At 52.3% G+C, this 5,720-nt stretch overlaps 1 pseudogene; it reads left to right on the top strand.

Annotated features, from left to right (window-relative positions):
* Positions 1-1,425: 1,425 nt before the first annotated feature.
* Positions 1,426-5,153, top strand: LOC132229783 (protein O-linked-mannose beta-1,4-N-acetylglucosaminyltransferase 2-like; annotated as a pseudogene).
* Positions 5,154-5,720: the final 567 nt, after the last annotated feature.

The raw sequence follows: 5,720 nt of genomic DNA, 5'->3' as shown, positions 1-5,720 counted from the left end.
AAAACCCTAACTTAACTCTGGTGCTGTGTCACATATAGAAATTTTTTGATATTTGCAACGATAGTAAAACAAAGACTTATATTTTTGATATTTATTTTATATATTTAAATGCCATTTAACAAAATCAAAGAAATGAGTTCACGTGTCACCTCTGACACGCATGTCATAGGTTCGCCATCACTGCCCTAGAGACATATGGCTACGGCATCTAGGGCCACCACCACTCGTTCAAGCAGCGAGATTCGAGGAGCACACCATGTGGGCCAGGTGCTGGTCTCGGCACTAGGCACCCAGCAGTGAACAAACCAGTTCCCTCTCTCATCATGGAGTTCACATTCTAGAGGTTTATTTATGTATTGTTGGTTATGTGCCAGACGTTAAGAACTTCACCCATACTACCATACTTGTCACCACAACCTTGTACCGTTTTTCCTGTTTCAGAGAGAAAGAAACTGAGGCCTGGAAACATTTATTGATATGTCCAAGGTCATTTATGTGATAAGAGGTCAATAAGTGACGGAGCTGAATTCGAACACAAGCCTATAAGCACAGTGCTGTACTTTCCCCTGTCTGTGCTGTTATATGCTATTACACCGTTGTATTTGCCCAGCACATACGAGGTTACTGTGTGCTTCTCACATTCATTCACAATCCCCACCACAACCTCCTGTCACCGTCTATAGCTGCCGGGGGTAAGAGCAGCGGCTGGTGATCAGATGGACCGAGATTAGACCCCTTGCTCTGGTTGATCTTTTCTGCGCCTCCATTTCCTTGACTTTAAAATGGGTGATAATAATAGTGCCACCCCAGAGGCTGAGAGCACTAAATTGGAAATTGTGTGCATCGCACTTAGCACAGTACCTTGTGCATGGGAAGCTGTGGTCTTGAGTCCTTGGCAGGAAGGAGGCAACGCCCAGGAGATCAACGGCTCCTGGTGGGAAACAAGAAACTGCCTTCAATATGGAGGCAGGCCAGGAGGGTATCAAGAGGAAACCATGCATATATGCATAACCAATGGACATGGGACGCTGGGGGGTGGGGGAGGCCAGGGGATAGTCAAGGGCGGGGGGGGGGGGGGGGGGAGACACATATGTAATACCCTTTGTAATACTTTAAGCAATAAAAAAAATAATAATAATAAAAAAGAGGAAACCAGACCAAAATCCTGAGTAGCTAGCAACGTTTGCAAAAGAGAATTCTGCAGGGACAGAGTGTGAGGCACAAAACTTCAAGGGCGTAAGACGTCTTTGGGCTATTTCGTAGCGTCTGCTACCACAGTAAAGTTTCTTTCTCCCTTAGTAGAGTTCTTTTAAAAAAAAAAAAAAAAAAACCCACCTATATCAGCAGGGGAACCAGGGGCAGAGATGTTCATTAAATAGTAATAGTGGCAGTAATAATAATAATGGCACTCATCGATCACTAAGAATGTGCCGGATCTACACTCCGTGCTCGGTACACCTCAACTCATTTGACTTCACCACAACCCTCTGGGGCAGGTACCATCCTTATCATCCATTTTGCAGGAAAAGAAACTGACGCTCCAATTGCAGGAATGGGACCAAATAATTTAGCAACAATTAGTAAGTAGCTAACACAGGATTCAAACCCGGCTGTGTTTAAGTCCAAAGCCCGCCTTCTTACCTTCTGCGTTTACCTTCCCTCGGAGGGAGCACAGCCCACCCACCGCCCCCCCCCTCCCCCCCCGGAATTCTGAGGCAGTTTTATAAGCCGCTTCCTTCGCTTTCTCAGCCTCCCTAAGAGCCCTGATCTGAGGAAGACCTGAAAATGGCTAAAAGTCAGAAACAACCGCCACCTTGAAGGCGGTCAAACGCCACAGAGCAAGTTTCAACTAACTGAGCAGATCATAAAAACGTTCCAAGCCATCAATCACCCTGAGTGTCTTCTCCCAGCTTCCGTTTTTGTTGTTGGCTTTTTCTTTTAATTAAACATGGAGACGCTGTGGCTGGTTTTCTCCCTCCCTGACCTTCTGAACTTGATGCTCAGCTCTTGTCCAGAACCGGTGAGGAGACATAGCAACTGCAGAAGCTGGGTGCTCCGGAGGGAAGGGTGGTCCAGGGTGCTTTCGTTACCCAGAAAGCTAGGTCATCGCTCAGGGTGCAGCACCTTCAGGGCCCTGGGGTCAGTCCCTTGTGGGCGGTTTTCCAGTGTAACGGGACACACACAGGTGTCCACCCCCTCACACCCCCAGGGCAGTGTCAGCCCGGCCTATTCGATCCAAGGCTGGAGAATGTCTTCCTTAGACAAGGTCACCTTTGGCTGCTAACACGACTCAGCTATGGAATTATTCATCAGCTTTTAAAAAAAATACATCATTTTCGTCATAAAAAATAATATAACTTATGTTACAGAAGAATTGAAAAATAGAAAGAAAAGGAACAAAAATAAGCCATAATTCATTTACCCTGCCACCACCACCATTAGCATTCTTGATGTGTTTCCTGGCGCCTAAGCTCCAAGCTTTACCTCGTTGTAATCATGGTGCTCTCACAATTATGTAGCCAATTTTCGGGGCCTTATTTTACGCCCTAAGACATTTTTTCGTATCATACATACTCTCCATAACTGTCATTTTAATGACTGTTAACACTTCATGAGGCTGTGACATCATTTACTTGGCTAATCTATTGATGAACATGTCTCTATCATAAGTAATGCTGCAGCGAACATCTTTGTATTTACTGTTTCCTTCCCTGGTCTTTGGGATTCTTTCCTTAGGCTAACCTTTCGATATTAATGCAGTAACTGGGTCAAAAGGAATGGCCAGTTTTTTGACTCAGCATTAATGCCACGAGCACAAGAAAATATCTTATTCACTGCAACATTTTCAACATCGATGTTATCTTTTTTCTCACTTAATAGGTTAGTTTTTTTAAAAAGATTACATCTTTGTTATTTCCATTTGCTTTGGGGGGAGGGTGTGTCCAGGGTAACAGTATCTTGTCGTTTTTAAGAATTAAGAGTTTTGGAACGGACTGCCGCGCTGGGCTTGCCAGTGGGGCCGGCGTGCGGGCACCGGCGACCGGAGGTGGCGCGGCCTGCGCTCCCTGCCTGGACGTCCCTGGCTCGGAGCTGGCACCAGGTTCAGCCAAAGCTGTGGCCTCAGAAAGCTCTCCTGGGCCGCAGTGTCTTCAGCCCCGCGGAGCCCCAGCCGCCGGCTATTGCCAGCTCGGGGTGCCCACGGGGATGGGTAAAGAACGCCAGGCCTGTGGCACTTACCAGGGGCCATCATCTCACTAGGCCCCGAGGTGGCAGCGTGAGGATGCAGCTTTCAGCGGTGCCCGCGCCTGCTGGTGTCGGTGCTGGAGCGGTCAGTGGACGCGTCTGCGGCTGCTCTGGAGGAGGAGCTGGCCCGGGCGACAGGCCCCGGGCAGCCTGGGCTCCAAGGATCAATGACCGAAGTCTCTGCAGAGCCTGGTGGAGGGCGGCGCGCACTTGGTGCGCACAGGGCGCGCGCACACCCACCGCGTCTGCCGCTTCAAGTGGCTCTGCTGCTCCAAGGAGGCCCAGGAGCTCATCTTCTTCCGCGGCAGCTCCTCCGTCCTGCCGCGCAGCCTGGGCTGCGGCGCTTCCAGCCAGCCCTGCTCGACCTGTCCCCCGCGGACAGCCACCACCCCCAGGACTTCAACCTCATGGAGCTGCCGGCCGCCGCCCTGGCTTCCTGCCCCAAGCCCGTGTGTGTTCCTGCCGGGCGCGGCCCTGGTCGCCAACCGCTTCAACCCCGACAACCTCACGCACTTCCACGGCGATCTGCTGCCCCTCGCCTACACCCTGCGCCAGTTCCCCGGCCTGGCCCGCGAGGCCCGCGCTTCTGCATGGAGGGCTGGGGCGAGGGCGCGCCCTTCTACCTCTGCAAGCTCCTCAGCCCCAAGCAGCGGCTCCTGCGGGCCCAGCTGAAGACCCGGGCGGCTGCTGTGCTTCTCCCAGGTGTTCGTGGGCCCCTCCAAGATCACCACCTGGTACCAATACGGCCCAAAAGCCAAATTCCTGGTCTCAGGCCATAAGATCCAGCAGTTTGCAGGGTTCGTGATGGAAAAGCTAAATGGGAGCCACGCAGGGGCCAGCTAGGCTAGTCGTCCATTCTGGTCTTCAGTCGCACCCAGAACAGACTCATCCTGAACGAGGCAGAGCTGCTGCTGGCCCAGGAGTTCCAGGTGAAGACGGTGAGGGTGTCCCCGGAGGACCACGCCTTTGCAGATGTCCTGGGGCTGGTCAGCAACGCCTCCATGCTGGTCAGCATGCATGGGCCCCGCTGGTCACGGCCCTCTTCCTGCCCCGTGGGGCCACCGTGGCTGAGCTCTTCCCATATGCCGTCAATCCTGACCACTACACCCCCCATAAAACGCTGGCCACAGTGCCTGGTGTGGACCTCCACTATGTCGCCTGGCGGAATGTGGTGCCAGGGAACATGGTCACGCACCCTGAGCGGCCTTGGGATGAGGGGGGCATTGCCCACCTAGACCAGGCAGAGCAGGCCCGTATCCTGCAGAGCCGGAAGGTCCGACGGCATCTCTGTTGCCGGAACCGAGTAGCTGTTCCGAATCTACCAGGAGACCAAGGTGGACATCCCATCCCTCATTCAAACCATACGGTGCGTGGTGATGGGCCGGCCAGGGCCGCGGAAGCAGAAGTAGACAGTCGGCCTCTACCCAGGCGTCGGTGCGAGGCGCCTCCGAGGCCGCCTCACTGTCTCCTGTCAGATCCCATGGAACCTCAAGGACCTGAAGGTGCGGGAGGTGAGGTATGCGGTGTGGCTCCAGGAGCAGGGGGAGAACACCTCTGTGCCTTACATCCTGGCCCTGCAGAACCACACCTTCGCCGAGAACATCAAGCCCTTCACTACCTACCTGGTGTGGGTGCACGGCATCTTCAACAAGCTCCTCCTGGGACCCTTTGCTGGTGTGCAACATGGAGTGAGTGTGAAGAGGCCGGGCCTCCGAGAGTGGCCCCGCCAGCTCAGTGTCCCTGGGCCCGCTAACCCCCATGGTGGCTTCTGGGAATTGTGTTTATTTATTGAGCAGGCCTGCCCCGGGCCTGTGCCCCCATGTCTTCTGACTGCATCTGGGGCGTGGGGTTCCCAGCACTCCTCTGTGCCCTGTTGCGGTGGGACACCCCCAGCCTCTTCTGCCTCCTGAGCATCCATACCCCTGGAGAAGGTCCTTAGGGGAGGAGGAGAAGGAAGGTAAGGATCCCAAGGAACCTCTTTGGCTGAGTGATCATGCTGTTCCTTACCGAATCTTTCTGGTTGGTACCCAGGTTTCTGCAAACGGCAAGTAATCAATCATGGTGGTTTGGGCAGGTGGTTCATCAGCTTCCATCACCATAAAATTCACCTGTAGCCCAATAAAGGTGTGTTTAATCATTCATTAAATGATTATAAACAAAAAAAAAAAAGAATTAAGAGTTTGGCCTTTAAAAAAAATGGGGCCCTATCTGGTTTGGCTCAGTGGATAGAGCATCGGATTACAGATTGAAGGGTCCCAGGTTCGATTCCAGTCAAGGGCACATGCCTGTGTTGCAGGCTTCATCTCCAATAGGGGGCATGCAGGAGGCAACCAATCAGTGATTCCCTCTCATCATTGATGTTTCTATCTCTGTCTCTCTGAAATCAATAAAAATATTTTATTTTAAAATGGGGGAAAAAGGAGACTCGTGTAATACTTTAAACCAAGCATGTCAAACTCGCTTGGCAAAGCATGCAG

The sequence above is a fragment of the Myotis daubentonii genome, chromosome 3, assembly GCF_963259705.1.
Source record: "Myotis daubentonii chromosome 3, mMyoDau2.1, whole genome shotgun sequence".
Taxonomy (NCBI): domain Eukaryota; kingdom Metazoa; phylum Chordata; class Mammalia; order Chiroptera; family Vespertilionidae; genus Myotis; species Myotis daubentonii.
This window is presented reverse-complemented; position numbering and strand designations above follow the sequence as displayed.